The sequence below is a fragment of the Rhinopithecus bieti genome, unplaced genomic scaffold (assembly GCF_001698545.2).
Source record: "Rhinopithecus bieti isolate Rb0 unplaced genomic scaffold, ASM169854v2 scaffold_21412, whole genome shotgun sequence".
Classification (NCBI taxonomy): Eukaryota; Metazoa; Chordata; class Mammalia; order Primates; family Cercopithecidae; genus Rhinopithecus; species Rhinopithecus bieti.
The window spans coordinates 936,330-957,724 of record NW_016811643.1 but is presented as its reverse complement, the minus strand read 5'-3'; the positions used below and the strand labels follow the sequence as shown (position 1 = coordinate 957,724).

The 21,395-nt window shown below is 39.4% G+C and overlaps 1 protein-coding gene and 1 pseudogene across 1 annotated transcript in view; one reads left to right on the top strand and one right to left on the bottom strand.

Moving 5' to 3' along the window:
• The window catches only part of FCHSD2 (FCH and double SH3 domains 2), a 320,741-nt gene that overhangs the window by 89,437 nt on the left and 209,909 nt on the right, over positions 1–21,395 (bottom strand). The gene's annotated exons all lie outside the window — the stretch shown is intronic.
• On the top strand, positions 15,331–15,950 carry LOC108543748 (60S ribosomal protein L15 pseudogene; annotated as a pseudogene).

The window sequence follows — 21,395 nt, the reverse complement described above, 5'->3', positions numbered from 1 at the left end:
ATTTCATCATGAGATAATAACTGAAGCATGTATCCCAGGGTCCACCAGTAGACACGATTATCGAAATGGCTGCCAAAGCCTTACCAAAGTGATGGCAGTGGCTGCTGCCATCATGCTGGCTACAGCAGGGAAGTACTGCTGGGGCTGCACACTCCATGGAGCCAGTGGCTCCGGAGCCCTACTCCTTCTGAGTTGGGATGGGAGCTCCCCAGGTACCACTGCAGTTGCCCAAACTGCAGCTGCAGACCCTGGCCTCCTGGTCTACGGAGCAGGCAGGAGCTCCACCCTCCTGAGAGGGGCTACAGCTGCCCAAACTGCAGCTGTGGATCCAAGCTTCCCTGTGCTCCCAGAGGAGGGCCGGGAAGGGTCCCCTGCTCCTGTTCCTTGCTGGCTTGGGGATGTCTGTTCCTGCTGCCTGGCCTCTCTCTTCTCCTGGAGCCCACTCCAATTAGCAGGGTTGGGACTGAGCCCCAGGGCCTTGAATAGCAGCGGGAGGCAGAGTCCTGGGCAGAAGAGGGTGGGTTCCCAGTAAGGTCCCACCTTCAGGCCAGGGAGGGCCTGAAGACTGGGGGTTGGATTGCCAGTCCGGCAGACCAGAGTGGGGACTGGTGGCTCCTCTTCTGGGCCTTCCCATGGCTGCCCATAGACCAATCCGGACACACTTCCCCCATTCTGAGGTCCATAAAAGCCCTGGGCTCAGCCAGAGCAGGGCAGAGGATGGCCAGAGGAAGAAGAGGGCAGAGAGAGGATGGGACTAGCAGTTGCAGAGAGGAGTATTCTCTCTGCTAATAGCTGGAGACGATGGGACGGCCAGCTGCAGAGAGGAGCACTCTCTCCATTGAAAGCTGCAGAGACAACCTGCCAGCAGAGAGGAGCTACTCTGTCTGCTGAGAGCTTCAGAGACCTGCAGAGACATCCGAATGACTTGCCTGTGGAGAAAAGCCACCCTCTCCAGGGCTACCTGTCTGCTGAGACCTGACACTCCAAGGGACGATATGCCTACAGGGAGGAGCTATCCACTCCTCTGAGCTGTTCTAACAATAAATAAAACTCTTCTTTACCCTTCACTTGTCTGCCTACCTCATACTTCCTGGACACAGGACAAGAACTCGGGCAAAGGTGCCATGGCCACAGAGGTTTCTAGCCAGAAAAACTGGTACCTCAAAGATCCCGTAACAAAAGGAGGTTGATTAGATATACTGAACTTTTGTTGATAGTTTTGAATTTGATGTAGAACCATCTTTCTTCACTTACGTTGGCAGAATATCAATCAGAATTATACAGATGTGCATTATTTAACATAAAAGAGTTAAAAAATGGCAACTTGGTGCACTAGTAGTACCTAACTACTTATATGAAAAAGATTTACTTCCAACAGAGGATTTGAACCATTCTTTTAAAAAAGGTAAATCTCTACTTAATAGTAATAAATCCTAGTTTTTACTATCTTAACAGTTCACAAGCACAAAACAAATGTATTTCAGTCCTGCCCTCTCTTCTTTTCTGGGTAGGCAAAAAAACTCTGTAAGCCTTTAAGAGTAAGGAAGATCCTTCAGATATGAGCTGCCTTCCATTTTCTAAGGTCTAACTAAACCAGATGTTCTCAACTTTAAGTATGCCTAAGAATCACTGCAGAGCTTATAAAAGCACAGATTGTTTCAGGGCAGTGAGGCTATTCCGTATACTACAATGGTGGATACATGTCATTATACATTTGTCTAAACTGATAATGTACAATACAAAGAATGAACCCTAATGTAAACTATGAATTTGGGGTGATGATGATGGTGTCAATGTATGTTCATCAATTGTAACAAATGTGCCACTCTGATGGGGGATGTTGATAGTGGAAGGAATTGTATGTAGGGGAAGGGAGTGTAAGGGAAATCTCTGTACTTTCTGTTGAATTTTGCTGTGGAATTAAAACTGCTCTAAAGTCTGCTTAAAAAAACAGAAACATAAATTGCTGGGCCCCACCCAGAGTCTCTGATTCAGCAGGCTGAACATGGGCCCTAAGAGTCTGCATTTTCTAACAACTTGCCACTGGCCTGGAACCATACTTTGAAAATTACTGGACTGCACAGTTACTTTAGCTGACTAGGTTGAGCATTTATGTGGACTTAGATTCTGGTGACCCTCTGGAAGTAGAGTGGCTGCAGGCAGAGAAGCCTACCATCCTGAATAGGGTCAAGAGCACCAATAGGTACTGTTACTGTAGATGGATCAACAGCTGTTTTCAACTGGGAATCATGCTCTACTTCAGATGACAGATAGGAAAGAGCTTGAGCTCTGAAATCAGTTGGATGTGGGTTAGAATCCCAGAGCTTTTACTTACTTTATCATGTTGATGGTCTTCTCATTTATAATTAGGGAAAGTGGGAGTACCACATACTCTACGGGACATAGTGAAGATTAAATAAGGTAAAGGATGTGGTACAATGTTAGTCTTTCTTGCCTTGCTTTAAAATCATCAATGCATTGGCCACATATTGATAATGGTTAAAGCTGGGTAATGAGTACATGGGGGTCATTATACTGCCCTTTTTTTTTCTTCAGTGTATGTTGGAAATTTTTCATAAAAAAGCATAAAGAAAACCTGAATATCATATTAGGGAAAAAATTCCACAAAATTTTTTTCAGTGGCTCCCACTGTATATTTTGCAAAGTAGAAATTCTTCAGTAGGCATTGAAGATTCTTTACAATATGGTCCCAACATAACTCTCTCTCATTAGCACCATCTCTCATCACTGTTCTCTGCATTATACTCTACATCCCAACTATACTGAGTCATTTTGGAAAATGACATTCACTTTCATGTTTCCAATGAAGTTACTCTCTTGGCCTAGAATGTCCTTCCCCCATTCTCTTCCACTTAAATACTTAAATGATAATAATAACGATGGTTAACACAGGCAACTAACGTTTACTAATGGCTTACCGAGTTCCCAGTGCTTTACAAAACTGACTCAACTAGCTCTTCCTTCATGTTCTCACAATATTCTTCTATGTGCTATATGGGTATTATTGCAAATCATGGATTGAATCTTATTTAAGTAGGTGAGAGGAGGCCCAAGTGATCAGAAACCTTTTTCAATGGAGATTAATCTTAAAATATCTTTTTCAGCTATTCAACACCCAGAATTCCCTGAATTTTAATTACCACCTTTGCAAGGCTGTGATATTCATTAACCTGCACATGAACTCATTTTCTGGTGGGTAAGATAGCTGGAGGCCTTCTGGTCTGGGTGGATTACTGCTAGTGTGCATAGAGTTAATGCAGGAGATACAAAAATTAGGAAACAGTTAGAATTCAAAGCACAGGAAGTGGATGAAAACCCTATGATTTGCTCCAGCCCCCTGCCTTAAACTGCAATTGTCTGAACCAATGACGGCATCTAGAGATGGAGTTCAAAGCAATTCTAGATAGTACTGTCTCAACATGGTTTGTGATTAGAAGGCAGATTGCATAAATATTTATATGCAATTTGATTAAAAAGCCAATGATTAGAATAAAATAGTCACAAAATAGAACCAAAGAGCTTGAAAACGCTTTTTACAAACTCCCCATCATAATATTTAAAACACTATATTAAAACCGTTTATACACATGTCAGATTTTCCCAAAAGACCCTTAATTCCTTAAGAACAGGCAGCACTTTCTTCCCTTTATCCTATCCTTAGCAGAGAAGGCCTCTAATAAATGATTATTGAAATGAATCAAACTGAGAAGGGTCTGAGCTACAAAAGCAGACCCCAGTTGTATAAGAGGGAAAGTACCAAAGAAACATTTTGAGAGTGAAGTAGAGAATGAGGCATTTATCTTAACTGGGTCACCTTTATTATGATGAAAAAATAATACGTTGTGAAAGTTGATTATAAAAATTGGGTCATTCTTGTCATATCCAACTAAATCAATTGAGAGGCCAGGAGAAAAAAGCACTTAGGGCATATAATGTTGCTTCATGAATGTAATTCTCCACAAGCCCACTGCTGAAACTGCCTGTGGTAACCTGAAACCAGTACTATCTAATAGCTACTGAAACAATCTGCTGTGACTCTAAGACTAACTACCCACTTCTGTCACTCACCAATCAGAGCTTGCCAGCTCCCCAAAACTTTACTAGTGCCAACCTTCTCTTTGTTCTTTGGACATAATGAAGATCACCCAATCTGTGTGCACGTCCCAAAATGCAATTCTTGTTTTCCAAATAAAACATTTTTAATTTAGAGGTTCACCTCTGTATTTTCTTTAACTTCAACAATGTCATTGGCTGGGCGTGGTGGCTCACACCTGTAATCCCAGCACTTTGGGATCAGGCGGATCACCTGAGGACAGGAGTTTGTGACCAGCTTCACCAACAAGTTAAAACCCTATCTCTACAATACAAGAATTAGCTGGGCGTGGTGGTGCCCATCCATAGTCCCAACTATTTGGGAGGCTGACGCATGAGAATTGTTAGAACCTGGGAGGGAGGCTACAGTAAGCCAAGATCGTGCCACTGCACTCCAGCCTGGGTGAGAGAGCGAGACTCTGTCTCAAAAACAAAACAACAAAATGTAACTATTCAGACTGACACAACTTTTTAATTTTTAAAGGGTAGCAGGGGTTGAGGAGGAGGGAGGGATGACTAAAGGGTACGAAAAAATAGAATAAGACCTACTATTTGATAGCATAATAGGGTGACTATAGTCAATCATAATTGTACATTTTAAAATAACTTAAGAGTGTAATTTGATTGTAACTCAAGTGACAAATGCTTGAGGGGATGGATACCCCACTCCCCATGATGTGCTTATTTCACACTGCATGCCTGTATCAAAACATCTAATGTGCCTCACAAATACATATATATATATATACACACCTACTATGTACCCACAAAAATTAATTTTTTTTTTTTGAAAGGGAGTCTTGCTGTGTCGCCTAGACTGGAGTGCAGTAGTGCAATCAGGGCTCACTGCAACCTCTGCCTCCCAGATTCAAGTGATTCTCCTGTCTCAGCCTCCTGAATAGCTGGTATTATAGGCTTGCACCACCATGCACAACTAATTTATTTATTTTTTAAATTATTTATTTATTTATTTTTTAGTAGAGATGAGGTTTCACCATGTTCATGGGTCAGGCTGGTCTCAAGCTCTAGCCCTCAAGTGATCCATCTGCCTCAGCCTCCTAAGGTGCTGGGACTATAGGTGTGAGCCACCATGCCCGGCCTTAAATTTTTTTTTTTTTAAATAAAATAAAAAATTTGCCGGGCTGCGTTGGCTCAAGCTCTGTAATCCCAGCACTTTTTGGGAGGCCGAGACGGGCGGATCACGAGGTCAGGAGATCGAGGACCATCCTGGCTAACCATGGTGAAACCCCGTTCTCTACTAAAAAAAAAAAATACAAAAACTAGCGGTGCGATAGGTGGCGGGGCGCCTGCAGGTCCCAGCTACTCAGGAGGCTGAGGCAGGAGAATGGCGTAAACCCGGGGAGGGCGGAGCTTGCAGTGAGGCTGAGATCCGCCCACTGCACTCCAAGGCCTGGGGGGGGGGACAGAGCGGAGACTTCGTCTCAAAAAAAAAAATAAAATAAAAAATAATAAATAATATACATAAATAAATAATTTAAAAAACAATTAAAATTTTCTTATTTTAAAATCTTCTGGCCACGCATGGTGGCTCACGCCCGTAATCCCAGCACTTCTGGAGGCCGAGGCGGGTGGATCACGAGGTCAGGAGCTCGAGACCAGCCTGGCCAAGATGGTGAAACCCCATCTCTACTAAAAATGCAAAAATTAGCCAGGCGCAGTGGCAGGCACCTGTAATCCCAGCTACTTGGGAGGTTGAGTTAGGAGAATTGCTTGAACCCGGGAGGGGAGGTGGAGCTTGCACTGAGCTGAGATTGCACCACTGCACTCTAGTCTGGGTGACAGAGCAAGACTCTGTCTCAAAAAAACAAAAACCTCTTCTTACATCTTGCGTAACGGTATCCAACAAACAGCTATCAAATAGAATTGCACAGACAGACAAGATCAGGTGGCTATGCCTATATTCTTCACAAGATCTTGCAATAGCATTCTGGGTCAATGTTCTTGTTTCATTGTTGTTGTTTTAAGTTTTTATCAGACTGACTTATATTTTGACTAGACACTACTTCCCTCCTCTGACTTTCAAACCTGTGCATCAAACTGCCTCTTAGACTGAATCATTCTCTTTTCCACCTGTTTTTCTTTTTGGGTTCCTCAGTGTATGATGCCACTATTCACTTGCCTGCCTGTGGCAGAAACCTGGAAGTCAAGATTTACTTTTCCCTCTGTCTTATCCCCCACATACTGTTAATTACCAAATCTTACTGATTCCACTTCTTAAATATTAATCAAACCCAACCCCTCCTCCTGATCTCCACAGCTACTCCCCTCTGGTCATCCTGTCTCATCCCGATTATTGCAGCAATCTCCTGTTGCCGTGCATCCAACTCTCCCTCTTACCAACTAATTTCCACACTGCAGCTAGGAGGATTTTTCTAAATTGTGTGTTTTACTTGACTGCTCTACACTGTTCACTGGCTACCCATCACATCTAGGAAAAGGCTTTTTAAAAAATCATTATGGACCACATTATCTGAACTTGGCATACCTCTTCAGCTTCTTCACTTATTACTCACTCCCCATTCTCCTTCCCTATTACACTTTCTCTACAATGCACAGTTTTTGGCTTCTCCAATATTCCTTTTTTGCCTCTGAGCTTTCACACAGCCTTTTTTTCTGCCTTGACTACTCTCTGCTTTCTCTCCTGTGGTCTGGCTCACTCTTATCAGTCTTAGTATCTTCACTTAATCATCTACTTGGATATCTCTGTTGTCTTTTTGCTTCATAACTCCTGATCATAGCATACAACCTCATGTTGGTGATATTTGTTTGTTTAAGTTCCATAAACAAACAAAAGTTCCTCTTTTTGTTTAAGTTCCATAAAGGGAGGCATCAGGTCTGTTTTCCATTCCATCTTCTGTGTTGAGTATAGAGTTTGGCATACTGGTAGAGCTCAATAAATATCTGTTCAATAAATAACACCAATCGGAATTCACATGATTACAAAAAATGAATAAACCTATACTTGAGCCCCATGACTGAGAAATCTAATGATATTACCTAACATTTATAAAATTGTATACAAGTTCAAGGAGTAACTGATTTCACAAAACTCTAATTCAGTAATTTTCAAATATTTTCAGTAGTGGATCTTTTTATGTGGAATTCCAAGACATAAAATATATATAACCTTGTAAGCCTTCTTTCTTCTAGCAACAGATCCTGCTCTCCTGACCTCAGGGATAAACTTGCAGGGTAGGCAGATATGCAAGACAGAACCTCAAACCACTGTCCTCTGCCCCTAATTACTGGGTGGAGGTGGTCCCTTGACCTAAATTAGGTCATCCCTGGGATAGAGGCTGAAAGATTAGTCCAAAATGGCCTCTCCTTCCCGCCAAATGGTTATTCTTCCTAGCAAGCAGATAGTGCCTATCTGTAGTGGGAAAGAATTAAACCAACTCACAGAGAAAAGCAGTGATGAGAAATCTGGCAAAGTGAAGATGGGAATGGTGGACAGAGGACAGGGACAGTGTTCTTGAATTGGGCAGTTCTTGAGCAAGCACCATCTCATCCTTTCTGTGATTTGGTTGCCTGAGCCAACAAATTCCTCTGTTTTGCCTAAGCTACTTTGATTGGGTCATTGTTATTTGCAATCAAAAGACTTTTTACTAAAGAGTAATAAATGATACCCAACTTATATTAGCCATATCCAAATTGTGTCTTTTGGTTGCATTGTAAGGAAAAAAAGTTGACTCACATGGACAATTAATTGCAAGTAATAATAATTCAATTGCTTGCCTTACTATTCCTGGTTCTCTTCAGTTAAATAGATCTCAAAGCTTAAAGTAGACAATTTTCATGTCAAAGCTGAATTGCAAATACAACCCAAAAGTTGCATACATTTCTTACACATTTAAAGTAAAGTAAAAACTATTTATTGCCGGGTACAGTGGCTCATGCCTGTAATTCCAACACTTTTGGAGGCTTAGGTGGGTGTATCACTTGAGCCCAGGAGTTCAAGACTAACTTGGGCAACATAGCAAGACTCCATCTCTACAAAGAATACAAAAATTAGCCAGGTGTGGTGGTATGTGGCTGTAGTCCCAGCTATTCAGGAGGCTGAGGTAGGAGGACTGTCTGAGCCCGGGAGGTTGAGGCTGCAGTGAGCCATGATCACGCCACTGCACTCCAGCCTGGGCAACAGAGTAAGACGCTGTCTCAAAAAAAAAAAAAAAAAAAAAAAAACATAGCTATTTAAAGCTTACAACAAATCATAAAAGTATCATAACAATAACAGCTTGAGAAGGGCACGTATGATGAAGATGCATCTGTATCTTGTCTAGCATTTTACATTTAAATGAGCAAAGCACAAGAATGTTCTTATAGTACACTTGTTTGTTTAAGTGAACAGATATGCACAAATTTCAATTCAAAGAGACCTGTGTGAAGAGCCACGCTTTTTTGTCTGTTTGTTTGTTTGTGAGACAGAGTCTTACTCTGTCGCCCAGGCTGGTGTGCAGTGGCACTATCTCGGCTCACTACAACCTCCACCTCCCAGGTTCAAGAGATTCTCCTGGCTCAGCCTCCCGAGTAGCTGGGATCACAGGTGCACACCACCATACCTGGCCAATTTTTGTATTTTTTAAAGTAGAGACGAGGGTTCACTATGTTGGCCAGGCTGGTCTCAAACTCCTGACCTCAGGTAATCCACTTGCCTCGGCCTCCCAAAGTGCTGGGATCATAGGCATGAGCTGCTGCCCTTGGCTGTAAATTTCTTAATCAATGATAGAATTCACATATGTATGCTCAGAAATGGCAGGATAAGCATTCTTTCAAGGTTTATATAAATGTGAGTTAATCCGGCAGTATGAACTCCTTGGTGGTCTCCAATATGCAAAAACTTGGTAGGTAATTTATCCAAATATACTTTAAAAAAATAGCCAAACTTTTTGACTATTTGATACAAATTTCTAGGGGAATAATTCTGTAATAATTGAGAAACTGAGAAACCATGGGACCTTTGACCAGCCATATGTTTTAATGACTCAGCAATGTTTTTAAACAATTGAATTTGAATGCTTTTAAGCAGCCACGTTCTTTCCAGGTAGCAATTAGGCCACACAGTCCCTTACACATTACCTCTGCCCTCTATTCATTTGACCTACTTGATCCCTAAAATTAGTTGAGTTCGGAACCCCAACTCCCAAACTCGTAATGTTAAATACTCAAAATAGTGAAGAAAAAAAAAAAAAGAATATTCTAAGGACAAATTCAGAAACTTAGAAATCTGGAATGCTCCACCGAACATTTATTTTACAGTAAAGTGTAAATGTCCCAGAACTTGTTTGAAGAAGAAGATTATGATGAATTAGGAGGGAAAATGGGTCATTTTCCTAAGCATTTGATGTAATTTCCCCTAAAGGAAGAACTTTAAACAGTCCCCTCCTTATTTAGATCCAGGAAGGGCACAAATTCTTTAGCAATAAAGTTATGCTGAAATCCCTTGAGTTTCCTTAATGCAGCCTAGAAAAACAAACTCTTCTTTTCTGAGAGCAATGGGCATTTCTAAAATAGCTTTGGTAAAAGTCAAGGATATAATGAAGATGATTTGATTAAATGGAGTTTCTTTAAATTAAATCATTTTGAAATTTACAGTCTTTCTTTGCTGATATTGGAAGAAACAGCTGATTTTGCCTCTTTGCTTTTGTTTATCTTTTCAGAGGACCCCAATGCTACACCCTATCAGGTTTTAAAAGGAAAGGAGCTTTTTACAAATTTAAAGAAATCAAAACAAGTACTGGGCTGTATTTACGTTACTGTAAATATCTTAATATGTAGTTGAATTTGTCAATTGATATAAAGTAAAATCAGAAACATATCACCTAATTTTTTATGTGGTTGTTTTTATATGTGGTTGTTTTATTTAAAAGCACTGAGTTACTTTAGGTTACTTCAGGTTCTGTGAAAGAGGAAACAAATAAGGAAGTTTATGTTTGTAAATTACAAAACCAGGAAAGGAAAATTTCAATGCTGTTTTTCTGTAAAGTTTGTGTTATCCTCTTGCACTACTACTAGCATGCAAGGTAAGTCAGATGCCTGAAAAAGGTCTGTTGTACTGCTTATGCTCACCTAGTTGTGAGTGTGCTAAAACCACATAATATTTAGGTTGCCATCTCAAAACAGCATGGGCAGTAGAAAACCTTGAACCACATATACTTTCATTCAAACCCCAGTTCTACCACTCACTAGCAACCATCACTCTGGGAAGACACTGACTATTCTTGAGCTTTCCATTCCTTATCTGACAGAATCATAAGAGTATGGTATGGTATGTGTAAATGGTGGTTATTAAAATAGTAGGGCTTAACCATTTCTATACTCTACCAGAGAATTTCATCTGTCTCCCTTGTAAGGCTATAGTAAGGAATTTTGGTGACAGACTTGGTTTTTGAGTCTGACTCTATTATGTACTTGAGCAGTAGAAATGCTCTAAGTCTGTTACCTTAACTATAAAATAATTAAAACATAGTATCTTCTTAAGAGGTCTGTTAAATCAGTATTTTCTATGTACCATTTTAATTCCCTTGTTTCTTTTACTAGATAATTTGGCATGGTTGCCTGGGAATTATCAGTGTGATTTTATCAAACTAAAGAATCTCGACCAGGCGCCACGGCTCATGCCTGTAATCCCAGTACTTTGGAAGGCCAAGATCGGAGGCTTGCTTGAGGCCAGGAGTTGGAGACCAGCCTGGTCAACATAGCAAGACTCCATCTCTAATTTAGAAAAGAAATAAAAATTTTTAAAAAAGAATCTCAATTGACTGACCTTTAAATTCAGATTCTCCCTTCTGCCAACTTAACTTTGCTGCTGAACACTTGTAGTATATCTTTATTTCAGTTATTGTATTTTTAACTCCAGAATTTCCATTTGATTCCTTTTCATAATTTGTATCTCCTTGATGATATTCTTTATTTGGTGAGATATCATTCTCATACTTTCCTTCAGTTCTTCAGACATGGTTTCCTTAGCTCTTTGATATATATTAAAAATAGGCAATTTAAAATCTTTGTCTAGTAAGTCCAATGTATGGACTTCCTTGGGACAGTTTCCCTTGTCTCCTTTTTTTCCTATGTATGGGCTATATATTCCCATTTCTTTACATGCTTTATAATCTTGTTGAAAATTAAACATTTAAATAGCAGATTTCTGCTCTCCAACCATGCCATCCGATAGCAAAGAGGAGTTCTTCCTTAGCGGTGGTCCTGATAAAGAACAGAATATGAACACAGTTGCATAGCTGGAGGAAGATAGAGCCAGAGGACCAAAGGCTTGATGAAAGAACTCTTAAGGCTTTTGGGGAAACTAAAATAGAAGTTTAGATATTTAGGTATCTAAATCAGAAAAATGTATATATTAGACAGTAAATAGGACTGCTGCAAATAAAAGAATTCTTGACATTTCAGTTTAGTCTAAGAATTTTCCTATATTCATCTTTTGGCCATGTTATTTAAATGGTCTCTTTTGTGTGCATTTTTGACATCAAAGTATTGAACTGACAGAAAGCATTTAGCACAAAGAAATATAAAGCCTTAGTGTTAGTTCAGGAAACAATATCTCTGATGCTGGCCAATTCAAGTATTCCTTACACATTGACATTTTAGGGAAGAGTTAATATACATTTCGTGGACATATGGGACCATTAACGGAAAGGCAAGATCTGATCTCTTCAGATGTTTCCATTGCTCTCTTCTAAAATAACAACTGGCAGTTGCACTAAACATGGCGTGATCCTTTACAAGACAGCCTCTAACTGGAACAATCTCACATGTATGGTATACTCACAAATGACAGCTAAATTTCTTTTTTAATTTATTTTATTATTTTTTTTTGAGATGGAGTCTTGCTCTGTTGCCAGGCTGGAGTGCAGTGGCGCCATCTTGGCTCACTGCAACCTCCGCGTCCTGGGTTCAAGTGATTCTCCTGCCTCAGCCTCCCGAGTAGCTGGGACTACAGGTGCGTGCCACCATGCCCAGCTAATTTTTGTATTTTTTGTAGAGATGGGGTTTCACCATGTTGGCCAGGATGGTCTCAATCGCTTCACCTTGTGATCCGCCTGCCTCGGCCTCCCAAAGTGCTGGGATTATAGGTGTGAGCCACTGAGCCTGGCCTTATCTTATTTTTTTAAAGACGAGGTTTCACCATGCTGCCCAAGCTGGTCTTGAACTTCTAAGCTCAACGCCTGCCTTGGCCTCTCAAAGTTCTAGGACTACAGGTATGAGCCACAGCACCCAGCCTGACAGCTAAATTTCTTTGCACCTGCCTTATCTATGCAACTCAGGATATTATGACAAAAAAACCTTATGATAAGCACAATAATAATTATATTCAAAATTCAGTTTGANAAAATATGTTTTAGAACCTACTCTGTGCCAAGAACTATGCTAAGCATTAACTCTGTCTATGTGCTTTTGAATACATAACCATGAGAACCTGGGCAAGCATTGGAAACAAAAATGTAACACAGGATAATTTCAATTATACAGGGTGCTAGAAGAGAGGCACCTAGACAAACATGAGGGTTTAAAAATGATTTTTTATAGGAAATAATGTCTGAGTGCAACCAATTATGCTAGGCATCATGGGAAATACAGAACATAAAATAGTGAAACAATTAAAGAATAACGTAGTTGTTAATATAATTTAAAATAAAAGTAAGTGTTATGTCTGAATGTTAAGGGAAACAACAGAATAATACTGGCTGGAGTTTTCAGGGAGTATGTCTCTAAGGAGTATGTCTAATGAGTATGGCACGAATTGAGATAGGAGGAAAGCATTCCAGGTAGGAAAATACATCCCCAGCACCCTCAATGGCAGAATTTAGTTACCTGCAGTAAACAAATGAAGAGTGCTGAAGGTAAGACTGGGGCAGTATTATCCAGATTATCCAGATTATGAAGGAGTTTTTTTTTTTTTTTTTTGAGATGGAGTTTTGCTCTTGTTGCCCAGACTGGAGTGCAATGGCGCGATCTCGGCTTACTGCAACCTCTGTCTCCTGGGTTCAAGTGATTCTCGAGTTTGAATTCCAAGATTTATACTTGAATTTTATGTCAGCCAGTTGAGACTATTAGACAAGGCTATTAGCAGAAGTTCAAGAAACCTGGCATAGCTGGAAGAACTGAGAAAGTTTCAAAGATTGAGACAAGAAGGGTCTAGGATAGTTAAAGGTGTTCAAAGCAGTAGCCGGTTTGGGGAGAATTTGCCTTCTGTTCTCTTCCTTGCTGGTGTCTAGGTATGCCCACAGTCAGCAAAACAAGTCAGGGATTTGCAGGGTGTCCTTTTCCTGAAAGAATGAGAGGCGAGTGGATCATAGCATCTCACCAGATGGAGAAGCTTAGGCATCTTCTAGCAAGTAGTGGAAGTCTCTATAGGTTTGTCCGGAGAGGGTCAATTTTCATCATTCTTTTACTTGTATTCTACAGAAACAGTGGAAAGGAACCTGTCTTGAAAGTCCTTCAGAATTACATTAGTCACAGTTTTCATTAACAGAATAGTTCAGTTCTAAACTATTGAAAAAATTTGTTATTAAGCTAATCCAAGACTAATTTATCATTTTGATTTTTTGTTTTCTTAATAAATTCATTAGGTTTTAAAATGGTTTTTGAATTGCACTCTAAAGCTGATTTAAGATTATAAATATTTTCTAAAACAATATAATAAGGATAGGGTCACAGAAGTTTTGGTCTTTACATAATAAAAGTGGCCTCTGAGCTACTAAACATACAATGCGGGATATTTTCAAATTTTAATACAGTAGCCAAACTGTACTTTTTTGGGGGTATATGGTTATTCAGGATATCAAATCTTTCAAGAACAGAGCCTATGAAAAAAAGAATCTGTTTCCTTATTATAAACATTCACATGTCCATTCTAAAGTCAATTCCAGCAAAAACTTGTGCTGTGCTCAGCAATATCTGAATCACAGAAAAAAACATTAGCAGAGGACATTCAGGAAGGAAGGAAGGTCAAGAAAGACAGGATCCACTTCTCAGCAGCATGACAGTAATTCCCCCCTAAAAATTATAACTAAGCATTTTCCCTCCAGTCAGTAAGATTGTGGTTGCAACAGATTGGGCCTCACAAACCTTTCTAAGGAATGGCTTTTTAATTATTAAACAAAAATTAAGTTTCAACTTCCATGTTCCACAGTTTAATGGTATCTACAATTATAACTTAATTTTCTCTAGAGAGTTATAGAGATTTATTCAGATGTTAAAAGCTGCCTGTTTGATGAATACATTTCAGTTTCTCGGTTAGAATTTGATCACTGAGAAAATTCTCTGGCTTATAGGAAATCTTTGAAGACAGTTGATGGCTCTTTCTTTTTCTTTTTTCTTTTTGAGACAGGGTCTTGCTCTGTCGCCCAGGCTGGAGTACAGTGGTACAATCTAGGCTCACTGCAATCCCTGCCTCCTGGGTTCAAGTGATTCCCATGCCTCAGCCTCTCAAGCAGCTGGGATTACAGGTGCCCACCAAGACACTCAGCTAATTTTTGTATTTTTAGTAGAGATGGGGTTTCACCATGTTTATCAGGCTGGTCTTGAACTCCTGACCTCAAGTGATCTTCCCACCTTGGCCTCCCAAGTGTTGGGATTACAGGTGTGAGCCACCATGCCTGGCCTTGATGGCTCTTTCTATAACCGAGTAGTAACGTTCCAGGGAGTTTCTTCGAGAACATCTGCTTGTACAGACCCCTCTGGCAAGAGCCCCTAGTGTTTTATGCGGCAGTGCTATATAGCCTGTGTAGAAAATGCAAGCAAATCTAAATTGAAAAGGCATTTATGGCCAACCATAGGTGACCCTTGGGTCTAATTTCATAGAAGCAGGACAAATAAAATTCAGCCCCAAGTTGGAATCAGCTTTGCCATCATCCTTAGCCTTTTAAACTCATCACTACCAAGATTCTAAATGTCGAAAGCCTCACAATATCTAAATGGGGCTTTGTGTGTTTATATTATGCTTACCACAAATGTATCACACTTTCAATACTGAAGGGCCTTTTATAAAGCATGTTAGTATTTTAGTTGATGTAAACAGGTTTGACTACAAACACGCTGGTCTCTAAAATGCAGTTACCAAGTATTGTTTTAATATTAAAGGAAATAATATATGTAAGGAGGTTAGTATAATATGTGGCAATAAATAGTCAGTAAATAAGTTATTTTCCTTTCTGTCTGGCGGTAGCCATCAGGTAAGCCAAGATGGGTGCATACCCGCACATCCAGGAGCTATGGAGAAAGAAGCAGTCTCACATCATGCGCTTTCTTCTGAGGGTCAGCTGCTGGCAGTACCACCAGCTCTCTGCTCTCCACAGGGCTCCCCACCCCACTCAGCCTGATAAAGTGCGCAGACTGGGCTGCAAGGCCAAGCAAGGTTACATTATATATAGGATTCGTGTTCGCCGTGGTGGCCGAAAACGCCCAGTTCCTAAGGGTGCAACTAACGGCAACCCTGTTCATCATGGTGTTAACCAGCTAAAGTTTGCCTGAAGCCTTCAGTTCGTTGCAGAGGAGTGTGCTGGACACCACTGTGGGGCTCTGAGAGTCCTGAATTCTTACTGGGATGGTGAAGATTCCACACACAATTTTTTTGAGGTTATCCTCATTGATCCATTTCATAAAGCTATCAGAAGAAATCCTGACACCCAATGAATCACCAAACCAGTCCACAAGCACAGGAGATGCGTGGGCTGACATCTACAGGCCAAAAGAGCCATGGGCTTGGAAAGGGCCATTAAGTTCCACCACGCTATTGGTGGTTCTCGCTGGGCAGCGTAGAGAAAGCGCAATACTCTCCAGCTCCACCGTTACCACTAATATAAGTAAAGTTTGCAAAATTCATACCTAATGAACAATTTAGGACAGTCAAAAAATAAATAAATAAGCTATTTTAATATTTTTATTCTCCTTCAAGGGACCAGAGGCCACATGAGTCTTGTCCACTATGTGTCCCCAGTAAATGACACATAGAATGACAGCAAATATTTGTTCAATTATGAATTAATGAATGGCCTCAAACAAAAACCTTTGCTAACAGTCACTGAATCCCACATGTCCAAAATAGTATCTAAGAGGATATAAAAACTATACTTAAATTATAATTTATATAATTTTTATATTTATAAAATTATAAATTATGTTGGATGTCAATTTGCTTAGTATAAAATATAGACTCCAACTCTATTAATATATTATTACTTATTACTTTATCATTAATTGTTGTGTTCTTTTACTGATCTATCCTTTACCTCATTTTTACTAGTCAGAAGAGTTGTTTAAACAACATGAAATAATGTTCAATTTGTTAGTAAGCAAAAAATTAAAAATTAAGAATTTTTCACCTTCATCCAGATGGTTGCTCACATATGTACATTTGTTTAAATACAAAACACAGTTTTGACAAGGGTGCAAGGATAGGCACTTTCATACACTGCTTTCAGAAACATATATTGAGATAATCTTTTGAATCAGTTAGCCAAATGAAAAGTATTAACCAATCTTTGTTTTGACCAGGGAATGCAGCTTTTAAAAAAGATATCTTAAGGAAGTTATCAAAGAGGTGTGTAAAGATTTGCAAAAAAGAACCTTCATTAAAAACCATAAAAAAAGCTTTATAAAAGCATAAAAAGAGTAAGAAAATTAATTGCATATTAATATGATCAAATACTATGCAGTTATTAAAACCACATTTTCAAGTAACATGTAAAGGCAGTGATACAGTTTGAATTTTTTGTCCCCTCAACATCTCATGTTGAAATGTGATCTCCAATGTTGGAGGTGGGCCTAGTAGGGGCTGTCTGTGTCATGGGGCAGATCCCTCATGAATGGCTTGCTGCTGTCCTCACAGTAATGAGAGCATTCTCACTCTATGAGTTCACGCTAGAGCTGGCTGTTTAAAAGAGCCTGGCAGCTCCCTCCTCTCTTGCTCCATCTCTCGCCATATGACATGCGGTCCTCCACTTTGCCTTCTGCCATGATTGTAAGCTTCCTGAGGCCTCACCAGAAGCAGATGCCAGCACCATGCTCTCTGTACAGTCTGCAGGACTGTGAGCCAAAATAAACCTCTTTTCTTTATATTACCCAGCCTCATGTATTTCTTTAAAGCAATGCAAATGGGCTAACACAGGCAGGAATAGCTCAGAATGTATTTTATGTGAAAAAAGAAAAGGACTTAGGTATATAACAATTTTGAAACATGTATATGCAATATATGCATAGGTAAGATTAGAAGGATATGCCAAGATTACAGTAAGAGTGGTTTACTCTTACAATGTAAAGTTATTTTAAATTTATCTTTAGGTTTTCTGTACTTTCCAAATTTTATTTTGGTACTTTGGTAATCAAACAGAAAATATATACTTTATAAAAATTAAAAAGTACTGACAAGCATGCTACAGAATGCTATGGCATATGCTATGCTATTCATTTTATTTTATTTTTATTATGGCTATCCTAGAGGGTGTGAAGTCATATCTCATTGTTTTGTTTTTAGACACAGGGTCTAGCTCTATCACCCAGGTTGGAGTGCAGTGGTTTGATCATAGTTCTCTGCAGCTTCAAACTCTTGGACTTAAGCAATCTTCCCACCTCAGGCTTCCAAATAGTTAGGACTACAGGTGCATACTTCCCAAAGTGCTGGGATTATAGGTGTGAGCCACCATGCCTGGTTAAATCACAGATTCATTAATACTGACTTTCCTTTTTCTTTGAGATGGAGTTTCGCTCCTGTTGCTCACGCTGGAATGCAATGGTGCGATCTCAGCTCACTGACCTCTGCCTCCCAGGTTCAGGCAATTCTCCTTCCTTAGCCTCCCGAGTAGCTAGGATTACAGGCACGTACCACCATGCCCAGCTAATTTTTTGTATTTTTAGTAGAAATAGGGTTTCCCCATGTTAGCTAGGCTGGTCTCGAACTCCTGACCTCAGGTGATCTGCCCACCTCTACCTCCCAAAGTGCTGGGATTACAGGCATGAGCCACCTTGCCTGGCCCTGACTTTTATATTTACTATCCACATTTAACACTTCTTTCAACTTCAACCTACTTAATTCAACTATAGTTAGGATTAACTGAGGACTACTGAATATAATTCCAAGATGCTTGATGGAGAGGTTTGAATAGGAAAGGATAAGTGAGACACTGAATCAGGAAAAAGGCAGCACAGAACAGTATGGATTACGGGAAAACAGTAGATGTGAAATTCACATTACCTTGGTTATTTATTAACAGCTTTAATGAAAGGGAAGGAAATTGAAGAGACTGACAGGTGAGGAGATGAAGGACACAGAGATGGAAATGAGAATTCCCTGGGTCAGTCTATTTGACTTTTGAACATATATGTTTTAAGTGTTTTACATATTTAAAATATAAAATTATACTGGCTGTTCTGTTCACTGACTCAGGCACTCAGAATGATACCTCATACTTAGTATTTATTCAAGAAATATTTGCTGAATAAGATACATAAACATTATATTTTGATATTTTATTAGCTCATTAACTGCAAGAAGTTTCAGTTAGCACATCTATAATTAAATATTTATTCTAAGGCATGTAAAATATTGTAAACCACTACACTAAGAACGTATGAAGATAAACTGAATATTAAATACTCAGACTTTAATCACTATTCATTGTGATGCTGCCAACTTTAACTTCTATTACATGACATGGAGTTAAAACTAGACAATTACATAGTCAATAATTACAATGCTCAAAATGTCAACACCTGCCAATATCCTCTAACGCAAGTCTGTAAAATAGGTATTGTGGAAGTATCTAGCATATTTTACCTTTAAAATACAATGGTATAAACAGAGTAATAGCTACCATTTATAGAATATCTATTATATTCTAGGAGCTTTGTGCAGTAACTGTACTTTTTACAACCACCCTTAAGGTAGACAACATTTTCATTTTACAGAGCAGGAACCTGAGTCCCAAGATGTTAAGTATAATGCCCAGGGGAAGTTTTCAAGCTTAAGTAACATTCATATTCACAAGACTACTCAGAAGGATGTAGGACAAAAATGACTGCCTGCCAACAAGGCAGCACCAGGTGCTCCTCTTTGTGGAACTAGTCTTGGCAGACATCTATGCAACAGCTCACCTAGCTACCCAAGAGCTATTCTCCTTGTGTCCCAGCCTTCCCAGCTTTCCCAGGCCCCAGGTGAGATTCAGGTCCAAGAAAATGAGACTCACATCAGTGGATCTGGGAGTCACTCTGGTTTAACAGCTGCATGCCCCATGGGGCCAACATCTCTTAACAACGTTATAGGTACAAAGCATTTTCCAATATATCTTATGCCTCATTAAGGGCTTTAAACCAAGTGGAAGACCTAGGTTTATGTTCAAGTTTATTTAAACTTCCCTTGGGTAAGAAATTCAGTGCGTTACAAGAGAAGCTTGAACTCTTCTCTTCCAGACTCACACCCAGGCCCACGTCTGGTCAAGAGGAGCAGAACTGAAGAGGTTTTCCCACAACAATGGTTGATCTACAAAAATCCACTTACACTCTCCCATTTAGTGTCCCCTCTGACTTGTGATACACACTTACAAGCTGTCTGACTAGAATTAAAGCCAAAGACAGTGTTTACTTGACTCACATTAGGAATTGACTACAAGATCTTATTCTAAGCAATGAACTAATCAACCAGAGTCACCAAGTCTAACAAGAAATGGGTATATTATAATAAAAGATGAATAGCCACACCACTATACTGCTGGTCCTAATGGACGTGTAGGAACTCCCATCCTCCAGCATATTCTGTTGGAACAGTCCTTACTTTAAATGTCCCAAAAGTTAGTCCACAGATTTCTCTGAGTATAAATTACAGTGTGCTAAAATCATTAGTTAAAAAAAAAATTGAAAACATAATTTTCTGATTACATACAGAATACACGCTCAATAAAGAAAATTAAATACAGAAAATCCAAAGAAAACAAAATCACAGATAATCGCACATAAATATGGGAACATTAACTTATAAAACAGACTTTTAAAAACAAATTCAGGACTATATTTTACATATTATTTATGATTTTCATTTTAATCAGTTAATACAGTGTCAACATTTTCCATGGCATTATAATGGTATAATCTTATACAACATATAATTTTTATGACATCGTTTGGATATTATACATTTTTTGTTTGTTTTGTTTTGTTTTCTTGAGATGAAGTCTCACTCTGTCACCCAGGCTGGAGTGCAGTGGTGCGATCTCAGCTCACTGCAACCTCCACCTCCCAGTTTCAAGCAATTCTTCTGCCTCAGCCTCCTGATTAGCTGGGATTGCAGGTGTGTGCCACCAGGCCTGGCTAATTTTTGTATTTTTAGTAGAGATGGGGTTTTGCCGTGTGGGCCAGGCTGGTCTTGAACTCCTGAACTCAAGCAATCCACCCACCTCAGCCTCCCAAAGTGCTGGGATTACAAGCATGAGCCACCACGCCCAGCCACTGGATATCATAAATTATTGGCTGCTTCTTATGAAACATTTCAATTACTTCAAAATTACTGAATGTTTCATTTTTCAACATTTTAGTTGCTTTCCACTTTTAATCTCATTGTAATCATCAAGGATGTAGATAAATATCAAAATAGATGTTTATTACATCCTTAGAATAAATTCTTACAATATAATTTCTGAGACAAAAAGTATAGTTTATTTTTAGGCATTTGACACATATTACCAATAAATCCTCCAAAACAACTGTATCAATTTACATTATCAACAGAATATGAATGCATTAACAAAATTTTAACTTACCATTTTAATGGATACAATTAAGATTAACATTGTTATAATTTTCATTTCTTTGATTATTGGTGGGGCGCTAGATTTTCAGTCACTAGTCTTATTTTTTATTGCGATATTAGTCACACACCATTAAGTTCATCGTTTTAAAGTACACAATGCAGTGGCTTTTAGTATATTCACAAAGTTGTGCAACCATCACTATTATCTAATTCCAGAACATTTTTATCTCCACAAAAAGAAATCTGGCCAGGCGTGGTGGCTCACGCCTGTAATCACAGCACTTCGGGAGGCCGATGGTGGGCAGATCACCTGAGGTCAGGAGTTGAAGACCAGCCTGGCCAACATGGTGAAACCCCGTCTCTACTAAAAACACAAAAATTGGCCAGGTGTGGTGGTGGGTGCCTGTAATTATAGCTACTGGGGAGGCTGAGAACTCTAACCTGGGCAACAAACAGCAAAACTCCATCAGAGGAGAGGAGAGGAGAGGGGAGGGCAGGGGAGGGGAGGGGA